The sequence below is a fragment of the Rhinolophus hipposideros genome, assembly GCF_964194185.1.
Source record: "Rhinolophus hipposideros genome assembly, chromosome: 16".
In the NCBI taxonomy this organism is placed as follows: domain Eukaryota; kingdom Metazoa; phylum Chordata; class Mammalia; order Chiroptera; family Rhinolophidae; genus Rhinolophus; species Rhinolophus hipposideros.
This window is the reverse complement of record NC_138062.1, coordinates 19851325-19869219: the sequence shown is the minus strand read 5'-3', so window position 1 is coordinate 19869219 and position 17895 is coordinate 19851325. Positions and strand designations below refer to the sequence as shown.

At 37.2% G+C, this 17895-nt stretch overlaps 1 protein-coding gene across 2 annotated transcripts in view; it reads left to right on the top strand.

Annotated features, from left to right (window-relative positions):
• The window catches only part of TTC29 (tetratricopeptide repeat domain 29), a 538084-nt gene that overhangs the window by 402936 nt on the left and 117253 nt on the right, over positions 1 to 17895 (top strand). The window lies entirely within an intron of this gene.

Genomic DNA, 17895 nt, shown 5'->3' with positions numbered 1-17895 from the left:
GCCTGACTGGTTTCACTTAGCATTATAATTTCAAGATCCATCCATGTTGTCACAAATGATCCTATTTCATCTTTTCTTTCTACCACCGAATAGTATTCCATTGTGTATATATACCACAACTTCTTTATCCATTCATCTATCGAAGGACATTTTGGTTGTTTCCATGTCTTGGCCACCGTAAATAAAGCTGCGATGAACATTGGAGCACATGTTTCTTTATGGATAAATGTTTTCAGACTTTTTTGGGTAGATACCCAGGAGAGGGATTGCTGGGTCATGCGGTAATTCTATTCATAATTTTTTGAGGAACCTCCACACTGCCTTTCATAGCTGCTGCACCAATTTGCTTTCCCACGAACAGTGTATGAGGGTTCCTTTTTCTCCACAGCCTCTCCAACACTTGTTATTTGACTTGTTGATGATAGCCATTCTAATTGGGGTAAGATGATATCTCATTGTGGTTTTTACTTGCATTTCTCTGATGATTAGTGATGTTGATCATCTTTTCATATGTCTATTTGCCATTTGTATGTCCTCTTTGGAGAAATGTCTCTTCAGGTCCTCTGCCCGTTTTTTGATTAGGTTGTTTGTTTGTTTTTGTTGTTTAGTTGTATGAGTTCCTTGTATATTTTGGATATTAGCCCCTTATCGGAGGCGTTGTTTGCAAAAATCTTCTCCCATTCAGTTGGTTGCCTCTTTGTTTTGTCAATGCTTTTGCTGTGCAGAAGCTTTTAAGTTTCATATAGTCCCATTCATTTATTTTAGCTTTTACTTCCCTTGCCTTTGGAGTCAAATTCATAAAATGCTCTTTGAACCCAAGGTCCATAAGTTTAGTACCTATATTTTCCTCTATGCAGTTTATTGTTTCTGGTCTTATGCTTAAGTCTTTGATCCATTTGGAATTAATTTTGGTACGCCATGACAGATAGCAGTCTAGTTTCATTCTTTTACACGTGGCTTTCCAGTTGTCCCAGTACCATTTATTAAAGAGGCTGTTTTTTCTCCATTGTATGTTTTTTGTTTCTTTGTCAAAAATTATCTGTCCACGGGTTTATTTCTGAGTTCTCAATTCTATTCTATTCGTCTGTGTGTCTGTTTTTCTGCCAATACCATGCTGTTTTGATTATTGTTGCCCTGTAGTACAAGCTAAAGTCAGGGAGTGTGATACCTCCAGCATTGTTCTTTTTTCTTAGGATTGCTTTGGCTATTCAGGATCTTTTGTGGTTCCATACAAATCTGATGATTTTTTTTTTCTATTTCTTTAAAAAATGCCATTGGGATTATTGATGGGAATTGCATTAAATGTGTATATTGCTTTGGGTAATACGGCCATTTTAACTATGTTGATTCTTCCAATCCATGAGCATGGAATGTCTTTCCATTTCTTTTGTGACTTCTTCAATTTCTTTTTAAAAATATCATATTTTCAGCATATAGGTCTTTCACAACCTTGGTTAAGTTTATTCCTAGGTACTTTATTTTTTTTTGTTGCAATTGCAAAAGGAATTGTCCTATTTTTTTATTTCTTTTTCTGAGATTTCATTGTTAGTATATAGGAATACAATGGACTTTTGTACATTGATTTTGTAGCCAGCAACTTTACTGCTTTGTTTATTGTTTCTAATAGCTTTTTGGTTTAGTCTTTAGGTTTTTCTATATATAGCATCATGTCATCTGCAAAGAGTGACAATTTAACTTCTTCATTCCCAATTTGGATGTCTTTTATTTCTTTGTCTTGCCTGATTGCTCTGGTGAAGACTTCCAACACTATGTTGAAAAGCAGAGGTGATAGGGGACAGCCCTGTCGTGCTCCTGAACATAAAGCAAAGGGCTTCAGTTTTTCACCATTAATTGTGATATTAGCTGAGGGTTTGTCATATATGGCCTATATTATGTTAAGCTATTTTCCTTCTATACCTTTGTTTCCTTATTTGAGAGAAAATTTCCAATCATATTTGTTATGGGTTGAATTGTGGACTCCCAAAAGTTGGGGGTGGGGGGTCATGCTCAACCTCCAAGACTTATAAATGTGACTTTACTGAAACAGAGTCTTTGCAGATGATCAAGATAAGATTTTGTCATTAGGGTGAGCTTTAATCCACTAAGGCTAGTGTCCTCATAAAAAGGGGGAAATTGGGCACAGAGACAGACATGTACAAAGGAAAGATGATTTGAAGACATCGGGAGAACACCATCTACAAGCCAAGGAACACCTGAAGCTACACGTAACTAGGAGGGAAGCACTGATACTCCCTCACAGCCCTCAGAAGGAGCCAACCCAGCTGACTCCCAGCCTCTGAGAACTATGGAGGATAACTTCTGCTATTTACGACACCCAGTTTGTGGTACTTTGTTATGGTAGTCCCAGGAGACTAACACGACATTCAATATGGTTTCAGTGATTTTCCTTAACTAAAAAAAAGAATGTTATTTCATGGGAAGAAAGGAAATATGATAATATATAATAAATGTAAAAATATAATATAATTGTGGAGTTGACTTGACATGTTAAGAATGTAATGTTCCTTCATTTCAAACTTTTACAGATAAGACATTTATGGTGGGGTGGTGATCAACTGAATACTATATAAAATAGTATAATTTTTAAACTCCTTAATATCTCATATAAATGATCTTTTCCTATAGTTTTGGCTTTTTATCTTATTCCAATATAAAGATGACTTCATTGGGTGAATATTTTTATTCCGCATTTGAAATAAAGTTTATCATCACGGTATTTAGTTCTCAAAAAAAAAGAAGGTTAAAATACAATATCATCATCAAAGGTTTTAATATCATCAAAGATGTCACATCAAAATTGATAGAAATTTCATTGTAATTCCTTATTTATCATGGAATAACGTTTGCCAGTTTATTAGAAAAACAGCCTTAATAACTAAAAGAAATGCAAAGGATATATCAGTTTTTAGTGTGGTATTTTATTTTCTCTTTCATTTTATTAAAAATTAATAGAGATGTAAGCGCTGTTGAGAGGATTTAAAACCCATCAAATACACAAAATCCCAACTGAGGCGGTCTCTGGAGAAATGTGCTGATGATGTGGGATGAAGGGAAACGTACTTTGCATTATGTGCCCTTTTGCACTGCTAGAATTTGTTGCCTTGTTCATGTGTCATTTTTTAATTGTGGGGAAAACTAGCTAATGTTAAAAATTCCATTGAATTAAAAGACATTAGAAAGGACAGAAGGTTTTTACAGTTGGTAAGAAATAATGGTGATGATTAAAGAATTATTGTATTATAGATCCAATCACATTATTAATGAAGTAGAAAAGTGGGGGTAAATGTGAATTATTGATTGTTTTTCAGATAGCAAGAGCAGCTCAGATATGCAGGGGTATTAGAAATATACGACAAAAGCTTAAATCGAGATATAAATTGGAAACCTGCAAACTCATGCACAGGGGTTCAATTAGTGATAGTTCGTAGACATGGAATGACTATCTTGGTTTAGATACTTAACATGGCATTTGTGCATCACGTTAGAGATGAATTCTAGCAGAGGTAAAAACTGTTAGATTGGGCAAGAAACTTAGCTTCTCTTTTGACACTTCCATTTGTTAATTAACTATGTGAATCTAGGTAAGTTATGTCATCACTGTGGAGCTCGCTTTCCTCATGGTTAAAAATAGGGAGTGCAAGCAGATGCTCTTTGATCTTAGTTCACTTCCAGATCTGATTTCTAGGCTCCTTAAATGGCTATTGAAAGGTCAGTTCTTAAAAACTCTTGTCAACTTCTTTACTTATCAGGGAAAGAAAAATGTCAGTTTATGAAAAGCACTTGAGATGGAGCCTAAAATTAACCTGTGTGTGTCAGTCCTCATCATTGGAAAAAGAAACAATCAATCCCAGCACTTCAGAGAATTGTTTTGATGATTCAGTGAGATAAGCTCAGTGCCTGGTACCCTGCTCGGCCAGCGTGTAGGCCAGTGTACCTGCTGCTTTCTATGTCCACGTTCCCTTGTCCCTCCCGAGGTGTGTGTATCCCTTAAAATAGACAGGAAGTGTTACAGTGCTGTTAAAGCTCAGTACCAGGTCGACAGACAATTCCAGTGAACCCCAAATTAAAACTGGGGCACGTCCTCGGGGAGGCCGGCACAGGAAGCTGGGAGCAATAGTGAGAAGGTTGGCATTGGGGAGCCACTCAACGCCTCCAGCTTGGGGCTGCTGCTTATCCTTCCCTTCGCATTTCCCTTCGTTTTATCCCTCTTCCCTGGAGCTCCTGACATTCTATCTCAGTCCTCTCATCTCCTCTGCTGAGGCCCTCCAAGCTCTCCCTCTATGTCTACCTAGAGCAGGGGTGTCCAAACTGCAGCCCGCGGGCCAACTGCAGCCCATGATCCATTGTTAATTGACCCACAGCAAATTCCAAAAATATATTTAGTTTACTTAAATAAACCAGGTGAGGCAATACGTACTTCACCTCGAGTGAGTGGTTCAGCTGTTTGTGTATTTTACCGCATATGGCTCTTGGTGAAAAACGTTGAAAAAAGTTTGGACACCCCTGCTCTAGAGGATGCAATTTAGGCAAAGTTCTTCTTAAACTCTTCTTCTTTGGGCTTGTGTTTTTTATTCAAAAGCAAAACCCACCTGCTCCACTTTTGTTGAGGACTTTCATATTTTTTTCCTCTGATCGTTAAGCATATATGGAGACAGGCCTTCCTCCGTAAATAACGTTTCTGTTGCCTTTCCAAGTGGTAAGATCACTTGTGAGTGTGCAGTAGGTACTCAGCAGGTACGGATTCTCGTGGTTCCAAGAGCTTCAAGGCATTTTCTGCTCCTCCCTGTTGTTCCCCTTGGATGCTGGGCTACTGCACACAAATGAGGCCACACTTTGAAGGGGAGCAGCGTGGGTGGGGAATATAAGAAGAGAAGAATTGCTCCCTGGTGATTAATTTTTCACAAGTGTTCATGATTCTTAAAAGTTGATGTTCAAGAAGAGATGTTATAAGGGTGGGACTAAGGGTCAGGAACAACTCCTTTCTATGGAATAGCAGGTAAAAATGGGTTTAGTAAATTGTTAACCTGTTCTCAGTTATTTAAAACTCAATTGGAAAGTTATGTTGTTCAATTCTTTTAGATGAGTGAAGTTTAGAGCCAAGTTGGATCTTAGATGTCATCTAGTCCAGGCCCTAATTTACTAGGTGAGGAAGCTGAAACAGTAATTAAACGCTTTTGCCATGGCTGCGGAGTTTATTAGTACATAGTAGGCACAAGACTTGGATCCAGAGCTCCATATCAGCTCCGTTCTCCCTCTGTCATGGTCAAGGAAAATATGCACAGACTATATACGTGCATGGTTCTGCAAGCTGATTTCACAGTAACATTTAGATAGACTTAAGACAAACCAGATGTATCTACAGTTTACATCATGGCAGTCACCCATAGGCTCATTAGATAATACATGAAGTGCTTTTTCTCAATCGTGAGGTAATATTACTCCCCTTTTCAGATTTGTGGAAAGTAGGATTCTGAGAGGTTCCGTGACCGCTAAAGCATGTCAGAACCAAGGCTGGACTCTGTGTCTTCAAGTTTTAGGCTCAGTGTTCTCCCTACTACCTGACACCACTGCCTTACAGCAAAGTTTGCTCAGCAGAGATCTCACAAAGTTGCCCATCTGGGTATTTCCTTGATTTATTTTTGTTAAAATTATGATAAGAAAAGCCTCTGATATAAAACTAACCCTGACAAAATTATTTAAAAAAATTTTTTTTCTTAATTGTGTCTCCTTTTTTATGTCCTGTCACTTTCCAAGTTGTCCAGCCTTTTGCCTTCATGTTCCTTTCCCCAGCCCTCCCTACCCAAGATTCCCATGTGGTGTTCAGTGAAATTCTCATTGCATCAGTGGGTACTAGCGACATGACCCCCTCATGACTTCATCTCCACTACTATTTTAGTGCAACCAGATTATGCGTATAAAGGATGGTTCACTAAGAAAACTAAATCCACGAAGGCTGATATAGCATAAAGGACCCTCCAAATATAGAAAGCAAAATGGAAGAGAAAATGATTAGCAAACTGAGTGAGGGGGAACAGGCAGGTTTACATGCTTTCTAAGGCTTTTTGTCACATGTTGAAATCCCTGCGTGAGTTAGACCACTCAATAATCATGGGTGGGATAACTTAGAATGGGGGAACTAGAAACAGGGGAAGATTGGGGAGGCATTAAGACTGGTGAGAAGAGTGGGGTAGTGTGTGGGCTAAAAAGATGGAAAGGAAGAATGACTTGCAGACATTACAGCAGAAGAAAAATGTTGCTGTATGGCAAGGGGGTGGAGAAAGGAGAAAAAAATAACTTCATATGCAGAATATATAACAAAGAATGAGTAGCTGTGTTCTATGTAAAGTATACATCAATTGGTAATGTTAAGATGACTGTAATTTAATGGAAAAAAGACACAAAGAGACAAGTTGCCAAAGAGGAACTATGATATGTGATGAATATATAGGAAAATAACCAACTTCTCTAAAAATCTATTTAAATGATTGTGAAATACCATGGAATGCTTATTAAAATACAAAAAGGAAACAATCATGGTTCCTTAAAATAACACTTATGTATATTGCTGGTGATGATTTTAATCATTTAAATGGTTTTGGAAAGAAATGACAATGCATAGCAACCGTAAATTTTTCTGTATATCTTTATCTATCAATTTCCCTTCTAGAAATATGGAAAATGTTCTAATAAAATAATTTAGATAAAAAGAAAAATTATATTAATCTCTTTACAACTGTGTAACTATTATGCATGCATATAGAAAGGGAGTAGAATGATACTTGACCAATATTTTAAAGTAATTTTTAAGATTTTCCCCATACTGCCTCATTCATGCTGATATCATATTTTTGCCCTTAAAAGAAACAAACTGTATATGGCATTATACTTTTGCTACATATCCCTTTTGTATTTTATTTAATTTTCAAAATTCTTCTGTATTTTTGGTCATTGTTAGGGTGAGTGCTCCTTGGGTTTGCTTGGGGCTGAAAGAGTTCTCAAGACTCATGAATTTGGCTATTTGAACCAGAAAAGTCAAACCTGGCAAATCTGGATAAATTGGTCACCCTAACTATAGTGAACTTTAATATTTTCTTTTGACTTTCTTTTTTTCTTAAAGTTTATTGGGGTGACAATTGTTCGTAAAGTTACATAGGTTTCAGGTGTACAATTCTGTATTACATCGTCTATAAATCCCATTGTGTGTTCACCACCCAGAGTCAGTTCTCCTTCCATCACCATATATTTGATCCCCCTTACCCTCATCTACCACCTCCCTCCCCCCTTGCCCTCTGGTAACCACTAAACTATTGTCTGTGTCTATGAGTTTTTGTTTCTTCATTTGTTTGTCTTCTTCCTTTGTTGTTTTCAGTTTTATATCCCACATATCAGTGAAGTCATATGGTTCTCGACTTTTTGGGTCTGACTTATTTCGATTAGCCTAATAATCTCAGGTTCCATCCACGTTGTCGCAAATGGCACTATTTCATCTTTTCTTAGGGCAGAATAACATCCCATTGTGTATATATACCACATCTTCTTTATCCAATCGTCCATGGAAGGATACTTTGGCTGTTTCCATGTCTTGGCCATTGTAAATAAAGCTGCAGTGACCTTGGGAATACATAGCAATCCCTCTCCTGGGTGTCTAGTCCCCCAAAAATATGAAAACTTTTATTCTTTTGACTTTCTAAACCTAGTATTTTATTCATGCACCAAACAATGGCGAGACAATAACATATTTATTATTTGCTATTAGTAGATTTTGACAAGCATAGTATGGTTATTTTTGGTTTTAAATGACTCTTATTTTCTGTATAAGTTGCTATCACATTTTAAAATTTGTAACAATGAAGGCTTCATTACATGCAGAATGTTACAAGAGAAAATAGCTCTGGATCTGACAAAGGGCATCTCATTCAATGTTTATCCTTGAACATAGATTCTCTGGTGGGCACTGTGGGTATTTTGAGGGGGAAAAAACAAACAAAAAAAACTCCAACAAAACCTCCCAATTGTTCTTGCTGAATCACAACCCAAACTCTCTTTCCTGCCGGGGTTTTTAAGTCCTAGTGTCCTTTCCTTGCCTACTCACACCTCTAGTACAACGGTGCGAGTTCACGGGGAACATTGTTTTCCTCTGAATAGTTAAAAAATAAATTCTACTTGCTCCTTTCCCCACACTTTTAAACTGCTTCTAAATTTGCATCTTAAAAGTCCCTTTGGAAGAAACTTTTCCAAAAAGATTCTCTGGAAGAGCAAACACGTATTCCATTCAGGTTTTTTAGTAACAATATGAAATAAAGGCAATCTAAAAAGTGTCTAAGTAAGAACCTTGATTATTCGAACATACCCAACCGTCACTAAGGCTCATGGGCTAACAAGTTGCAGGCCTTTTTTTTTTTTTTAATTAATTTTATTGGGATGACAATTGTCAGTAAATTTACATAGATTTCAGGTGTACAATTCTGTATTACATCGTCTATAAATCCCATTGTGTGTTCACCACCCAGAGTCAGTTCTCCTTCCATCACCATATATTTGATCCCCTTTACCCTCATCACCCACCCCCCACCCCCTTACCCTCTGGTAACCACTAAATTATTGTCTGTGTCTATGAGTTTTTGTTTCTCATTTGTTTGTCTTGTTCTTTTTGGTTTATATACCACAAATCAGTGAAATCATAGGGTTCTCTGCTTTTTCTGTCTGACTTGTTTCACTTAGCATTATTCTCTCGAGATCCATCCATGTTGTCACAAATGTTCCTATATCATCTTTCCTTAACGCCGAATAGTATTCCATTGTGTATATGTACCACAACTTCTTTATCCATTCATCTATCGAAGGACATTTTGGTTGTTTCCATGTCTTTTGAAAGCATCTCCCCTTTAATCTCTGAGTGATTGCCAGGCGTCTTACTTCCCGCATTTCATTTTCGGAATAAATTCCAAGAATGGATTTAGAAAGTGGGCACTAGTACACATTCCCTAAGGTACATCTGACTAGATCAGTATTAGAAACTGATCACTTTACATTTGAATAAAAGTGAATTTAATATTAGAAAGTTTTTTTCATAAGTTAAGCAAATTAGCATTGCTTCTTCTGTATGATTTGTCACTTTTCGGGGCATGTCAGTTTATTCTCTGTCTACTATGTGTACATGTTCATAAGACCTTATAGTATTTAATCAAGAGATCTTTTTAAAGTATTGATAGCCACAAGAAAATTATTCCATGTTTGATCTGTGTTAAAGAATCAAAGTCCAAGATCTTTGAATGGAACTTAGAATAAAAATGTAATTAGGTTACATCCCTAAAGTCTGATATATCTTTAAACAAGACTGCAAATGAAACTTTATTAGAGCTTCAAATGAATTATTCCATTGCCTTTTTTCTAAAATTCATTTTCTTCCCCTTCTCTTTCATGTCTGTGTTACCGACATAGCTGCTTGTATTTTACCTGTCTTTTTCAGGGTGTTTTAATTATTTACTGCTTAACGAGCCGTCCAGAGGAAGCCTCATTCAGAGGTGCCTGCCTGCTCTGCAGCAGGGTTTTCTTTTTCAAAGCTTTGCAAGGAGGTTTGGAATATCTGCACTGAGCTTAGATTCTTGGCACATTGAATACACTGCCCTAGAGGCAGTATTTTCTCTGATTCTCTGAGAAGAGGCACTGCCCCAGAAATTTCTGTTCAGTGGTATCACTGACCAAGAGTAAAGGGTGTTGGGTGAAGTGTACTCTTTCTAACTAGTGCCTCGAATGGCTCTTCATTTGAATGAGTGACACTGTTTCATAATATTTAGGTTTTAAAGCATTCCATATAACAGGTCCATCCAGATTTGCTCCAAATGGCAAACCTGGGAAAATAATAGATGGCATGACATGAACAGTTATTGAATGGGTGCAAAGCACCAGGCAATCTGCATGGTGCTGACATGCAGTTGTTTTAACACCCCTTGCATCCACACCCCGAACTTGGGATTGTTATCCTTGTTTTAGAGCCTTTCAAGAAAGGGTGCGAATGGTCCATTCATACCATGATGTTGAGGTTTCAATCCTGGCCTCCGCCTTTAAGTCAGACATTGGACACAGTTTCTAAAAGAGGATCTCCTTAAGGACGTAAATCCCCATGGTTTGGGGGCATCAACTGTGCCACTTTCTGAGTGTGTAAATCTAGGCCAGAGAACCCCAGAGCTTCATTTTCCTCCTCTCTAAAAGGTAGATACGAAAAAGTACACCTGGGTTGCCAAAAAATGTATGGACATGACTTGTGTTCATCTTTTGTTATCATTATATATATTGAGTATTACAATTTTAATAAAGTTTTTTTTCCTTTCTTAAAATGTAGATACATATTTTTGGCACCCTCTGTATGTATCAGCTACTGTTGTGCTTGGTATGTGGTAAGTGCTCAACTAACAGTATTTTCTTCCTCCATACCCACTTTAATACGTTATTTTCAGTTCATGAGCTTTTTATAATAGCCAAAATAGCGCATGCTTGTTGTCATTCAAAACCACGCTGTGTAGGGGAAAAGTTAAAACTCACCTCACTTACTCCACCTTCTATCGGTTAATCAATACTGACAATTTGGTTGATATGCTTTCAAACCTTTCTCTTTGCTCCCATAAACATATACACATAACCAAAATGTGGTTTATTTAAAATCACAAGTAAATATGTAATTAAATTAAATCCAGAGCAATATCATTCGTTAGTTCATTTAATGTTAATATTGGCTTTATTTCTCCTCAGAATTTTATACTTTTCAACACTGTTTACTTAGTGGTTGAAAATGAGGTGGACACCATCCAAGTAAAACAACTTATTATATGAGGAAAATAGTGTACCCTATTAGCTTTACGAGGTTTATAATGGCTGGTATTATTTTCCTATTGTTTATACATTATGTAAGAGTCTTACATTTTTGAAAAGTGAGTAATTTCAATACTTCCAATTATAAACATTGAAAAGCAAAGCTACCTGAGGCTTAATTCTTAGAAGTTACAAAACTTGGATAGAAACCAACTGTCTGAGGTTTGTTGGAAGAAAGAACAATCAAGCTTGTACACCATTTCCATCACTGGCCACAATTCAGCTAAAGTCACAATCAACAATTAATAGCAATTAATAGCAATTCCTCCAAAACATTTTAGAGATCCAGGCAAATCTTCTGGATTTCAAACATTGGCTTACTGGCATTGCCAACATCAGTAATAGAGCCCTTGGTAGGTTTCTCCCACACCTGTCTTCCTGGGATCCTTTTCATTGTCTGGTTTAGTGACCTGTACTCTTTAACAGGGGTGTGGTAGCATTCTTATAATGTCCATCTGAAATCTTTGCTCAGAATGATAAGGAAAGGATTTTGTTTTTTAAATAGCATCTTAAATTTCTTCTAAGTATCCCAAAGTAGCTACAAAAGTTATGGGCACATTTCCTTCCCGGTTTACTAGGGATGCTATTGAGTTATAGAACAAAATCTTTGTTTTCCAGCGTTCCATTTTGCAATGGTGTGCAATAGGTTATGGTCCAGAACAAATCTTCTCTGACAAAAGAGAAACCCTTGAAAGTGATAGTTTGCAGTGGGAAGTGTGGCAGGCCCTTTACTATTTCTGCATGCCTAGTGCTGTTATAATTATCAGAATTGAATGTGAAAAACCTAAAGATAATATAAATTGTTCACGCAGTTAAACTGAAATGGAAAGCAGTGTTTTTCATTTTTACAAAGGGCGATAACATTTTTCTCTTTTTGCTACTGTTCAATATTGCTTCTAGCAGATTTTATGTCTACATTGTACAGACTAGTAACTTAACGCCAAAGATGTCCAGTGGCTCCAGATTAAAATGTAATATACCGTATACAAAGCTTTATTGTTCCTTTAGGTTGTTGTTTTAAACTAAAGTGGAATGTCTCCCTAAATTCCTCAACAAACATGCACAGTTTAAAACTTAATATGCTTAAGACTTATATCGGTGCTGCTGAAGAAAAGGGCCTATGGACCTGTCAAATTATCTTCATGCAATTATTTCTGTGGCATTATTTTTACAGGCAAATGTATAAGTTGATAGAAAAGGAAATAATTAGCTACTCTCAGAACTGCTGATGCATGGAGCTACAGCAGGCCAGTCTGTGCATCTTGGAGATTGTGACATTTTAAATTACCTGAACGATACCAGAAGCCATCTTTGGACATAATTAACACCTTGCCTAATGAATGTCAGGTCTAGACAGAATCACGCTTTATTTATAAAATGTTATTTGTTTCAAACTTGCTTTCACCCTTATTGTACTGCAAACTTTAGATTTGCGTACTGTTTTCTTAAGTGGAGCAACTTTTTTTTTTTCTCTTCTCCTTTTCCCTCCCCCTTCAAGTAATCAATGCACTGCTGAATGAGTTCATTTTAATGCACTCAATCATGCCTCTAATGTTCATAGCTTACGGGCGCAAGCATCAGTAATGCAGGAATGTTATATGGCTTTAGTTTGGGCCATTTCATAAAATATTCATGGAATCAAAAATGTGCATCAAAATAGCGGCTGGGAGAATTACATTTATGTTCCTGCTTTTATGGCAGCTTCACCATTTAAACCCATTTGTGTTAATATCTAGTCAATCTTCCTCCTTTTAAAAAAAAAAACTAAAATGGGAGAGATCATATACATTCTCCTTTGCTTAATATTTGTCCTAGACATCTGCTGTGATACAACAAATATCTATAAACTTTCAGAGACGTTGTGCAGGCAAGAGGGGCAAACAACAATTTGGATAATACCCAAACATATAAAATCTTATTTTCTCTGAGGAGTGTTTGTCTTAACGTCCTACCAAGCAATTTTGCAGTTTACAGCATTGTTTGGGTTTTGTTTGTATTTTTAAATAAATGGATGGATTTCTTGTCTGTGTGGGCTTCAGGTAAAGTGAGGCTCCTTTCTAGTAGTCTTATTTTAAAAGTGTCCTTTTCTTCCTGTGAAATACTATAAATTGTCACCCCAATAAACTTTAATTTAAAAAAACTATAAATACATAGCAAACTTTTTATTGTTTTTATAGATGTCATATAATTGTTTAAAACACACACACACACACACACACACACACACACAACCTGAGGCTTAGGCTACTTGTATCCATACCTGGGTCATCTTGTTTTACACATTTGTTCACGGTGGGTCTCCTAAGATGTGATTTTTGATACTACCTCGTATTACTGAGGTGCATTGATTACTGAGGGTATTGGTGGCAGGCCAATTCCTGTCCCTCCGACAAAACATTTTGGCTCCATCTTCTTCTCTGAGTCACTTGAAATGTTAGTGGACTGTGGATTTTTGCTGAGCATAGAGCCATGCCTTCCAAGCACGTAGGTGAGCAATAGTACATCTTCCTTATCATGGTTACTCTTGTGATCCTTGTTACTCAGAGTGATGGTGAAGATTTGCTGGTTTAATTCCTGGTGCAGCACAATAGAGCTCATATCCCCTCAGGAGACCTTCAGCATCTATTAATACTCCCAAGGGCTTCTCTTTTCTGTCCTGTTTTCAGTTCACTTTTATGTTTGTGATACCTTGATGTAATCATTCTTCTCTCTGCCCTCTTCCTCAATGGGCAATAATGTTTGCACTTAATAATTCCAGAAAAAGACAGTTATCTAGTTACTTGTCTTTCAATGAGATTGATGGTAGAATCCGGAAACCTTTCCTGGTTCTGATCTATTAAAGTTTATTTGCTTACAAAGGGTGGACTTTTTATGAACACTTGGAAGAGATTCTAAAGGGATGCTATGAGTCGAATTGGAAAATCTGGTTCATGATATTCATTTGTATTTACATTTAGCTTTGTCAGACGGCAGTGATAACCTATTGTGATATATCTCACAGGCGTATTCAATTTTAAAACAGGATGCATTATGTTTTAATAAATATCTAGTCTTAATATAAGTCTTTACTCAGAAAGTAATAAAACCTTTAAAATCCTATTCACAGTTGGAAATATAAATTGGATGAAAATCATATCATTGTTAATCATGCTTAAAGGGAGATACATACTTATTATAAATTACTATGCTCCTTTTATAGAATAGACATATATTTTGATATTTTTAAGACAAATATTTTACTATTTTATAATATGTACTTTCCCATTCTGACCGGCCTTTAGAAATTGCAGCCAAATTGTTTCTGTGCTTATGGTCATTTGTATCAAATCCTTACTGGTTTATTTACCAACCTTTTTACCTCCAAACAACTTTGTAAATGAATCCCTCCATCTGAGAATGATTGGAAAGCTCTACTTCACTCTATGTAGGCACCTTGGTCTAAAATAGTGCTGCTCAGAATCCCCAGTGGCCTCACCCTGTGGCCAAGCAGTTAAGGAAGGGGAAGTGAAAACAGGAAGAGCTAGATGTGGTGACTAAATGTGGAGCACCTGAGGAATTCCAGGTACCCTCACAGATGCCGCCACATGGTTTGGGGGAAGCAGGGAATTTAGATGCGGGCTGCATAGGCAGTTGTATATCAGACTCCTTCAGAGAGACCCATAGAAGCGCACCAGGGCTATTATCTGTGGTTTTACGTTAGAGGCTACCTGTGATCGCTTGAGTAGTCACAGAGCTCTAGAACTGGAAGAGACTAGAAATTGAGTAATTTAAGCACTACTCTAACTTGAGAGACTTATGTCTAGAGAATGTCACTTACTCCATCTAAAATTCCCGACTCTTGGTTTGTTGGCTAGTACCTGATGCGGTGGAACAAAGCTGTATGGGTTTTCAGGGATCTGAGGTTTAAGTCCTCAACCTCACTGTTTAGCTCTTTGACTCATTTAACCTTTGTGACCCTCAGCTTCCTCTTTAGTGTAAAAGTAATACAAGGTGTGGCCAATAAATACAGTGAATGCTGCTGCCAAGTACCATCCAACAGAACGTCAGGGATCTTCAGTACGGGTAGTGGCACGTGGAACCTTAGTAACAGTGTGTGACAAGTTTCAACTTGTTCAGTGCAATTAGTCAGTTGAGAGAAGGTGTATTTTAAAGTGTCCCCTAAATCATCCTCCATCATAACAATGCTCCGTGTCACATATCGCTACTGGTATATGGCTATTTCTGTCAAATAAAAATATTACGATGTGGCCTCCTCCACCTTATTCACTGGATCTGATATTGTGCGACTTCTACTCTTCCCCCAAGTCAAAATGATTCAGGACATGGAGGCAGCCATGACAGCGCAACTAAAGACATTCACAAAAGAGGACTTCCAGAACTGCTTCAGAAAGTGGCAGGAACGATGGGATAAATGTGTTCAAAGTGAGGGGCGGGGTGTTTTCAGGGGGATCAATGGCAGTGTGTCTTTTACTATAATAATTTTTTAAATTTAAATATTCACCATATTTTTAGATCACACCTTTCACTCTACCGGTTTTTTGAAAGTTAAATTAGATAATGTACGTGGAAAAAAACCTGCCATTTTGACTAGCACCAAGTAAAGAATAATTCCCTGTGTTTTTTTAACCTGGGCATCTTGGACCGTGATCCTTCCTCAGAGCAAACCTCAAGTATACCCTTCTAAGAACTGAAACTTGGCCAATAATCATGAGCTAAGTGTACATTGATACTAGCCTAAAGGCTCTAGCAAAAATCAAACTCAACCAAAAAAACACTATTTCCCAATCACTCCAAGGCCGCCTTCTGTAGTAACCAACTGACACCAAAGTTCCAACAACTTCCCGTCATTCCTGCTTAGACAGCCTGTCAGTTTGCCTAATGGCATCAGTAACACAGAGGGCAGTCTGGCTTATACTGAACACAAAGACACAGTCCCCATGTTTTTTTCATTCTTCCCCAACTTCACAGCTCGCCCCATTTCCTCCATCTGTCATTTTCCCACTATTTACCTTTCCCTCCCTTCTCCCCCTCTCCTTTCTGCCCCCAGGTAGATCAAATATTGGACATGCTATCTGTTCTTATATTTTATTTACCTCATTATGCCTCATTTGCATCTCATTGTAATTAGTTGGGTTATCCAGACCTTCATCTCCTGGCTGTCCTCCTGGAAGTCTTAGTAAACCTGGTATTCTAATAACACACCTTTGGATCCTCTTTCTTTGTGATTACTGTGTGTGACCACTAATGCCATTAGGTCTTTCTTAGACTCCTTACATCCCTAATTTTTTTCTGGAACTATTTGAACACGCAGCTCCCTGTAGCCACCCTTTCCTATTCACATGGCCAAAGAGAAATATGTATCTATACTTTATGAATAGATGGATGCTGGATAGGAGAAAAAAGAACTCTTGTATACATCTGCCCAGGGATACAGAGCTATACTTTACAGGCAGAAATATAGTTAATAGAGGAAACATAACACACATATATGTCAATGCTCCATTCGAGTTTTTTAAAAAATGAGGGTCCTGGGTATTTGGAGAAAGGTGTTTCTGGTGAGAGGTGCTATCAGAGAGAGATGACAAACTATGCCTTCTTTTGGGAGGTAAAGAAAAATTGTCAGTTAAACGTAAAGATAGATTAGAGCAGTGAATTTCAACCTTGTGTATTTGTATCAAAATGAAAAAGGATTGGACATTATTTTTAAAATAGCTTCTGTTGTATATTTTTTATTACCAAATGAACATATTTTGATGATAGGAACATTGGAAAATGCCAATAATCCGAAAGAAAAACAGAAAAAAAACCCATCCATCACCAATATATCACTGATAATGTTTTGTAGTTGTGTTCTGATGTTTTCCAATATTTTACTTTATTATAAACACCAGTCCATGTAATGAAATATTCTTATGTAATATCATATTTATGGCTTGTAGTCTTTCATCACGTGAAAATTTCATAGTACAAATTTATAAACCTCTCTGCAGTACTCATTCTCCTTTCTGTATGTATCCTTGCTGATATGCCCTCCTTCTGCATGTGCAGTGTGACTTTAATGAATTTTTGTGCAGATTATTTGCTGAGTATCCACCTCTGCTGTGTTTCTGTATGAATAGTATTCTACTTTATGTGTCTATTCTTTTCTACAGTGCAAAAGTAGGGGGAAATTATATGCAATAGTCATGGCAGTGGCTGTACTATGTGGTAATATCCAACAAACCCTATTTGAGGTAATATCCAACAAACCCAAACTGAGACTGAGATGACCTGCAGAGGTTAATTTCATCAGCCACTATAATATTATCATAAGGACTCAGTTATCTTTTTCTGCAGGAAGAGTAAGTTGTACTTATAAAAAAAAAAAAAGTGAGTGGCTGTATTTCAATTGACCTGTTGGATATTTGTAAACGATTATCACTGTGCCGACTGATGAGAGTAGCTATGTTTATTGAGCACATACTCTGCATCGGGTACTGAACATGCGTTAATTTATTTTTCACAATAACCCCTTGATTAGTTACACTATAATCCTATTTTGCAGAATAATTAAACTCAGCCACAGAGTTTAACGAATTAATCAGCCTAAGGCTCAACAGCAAAAAGAGTAAAGGCTGTCTTCTTGAAGCCTTCACTTGCTCTTAACCACTTCTGTCGGAATGCCTAGATGTCAGTGCTTTGCCAGTTAGTTCCAGTTAGGTCACTTTAATACCATAAAAGAGTATTGACATTACAGGCTTCTGTGAGCGTGTCCACAAGGCAATGCACAGCATGGACCTGCAAACGACGCTTCCTGAAGTAGGCTTGCTCACGTGTCAAGGAATGAAATGACTTAAAGCTAACTTAGGGTTTGGCTTTGAGAAGGTGTATTTTGGACTATAGCATAAAAATATAATCCAGAAAGGTAATTAAGATACTTTCTAATGACTCAAAACTCAACAGAGTATATAAATACCTGCTTGGAAAAGTCAGTCAAACTTTGAGTAGTTTCAAGATCCACAATGT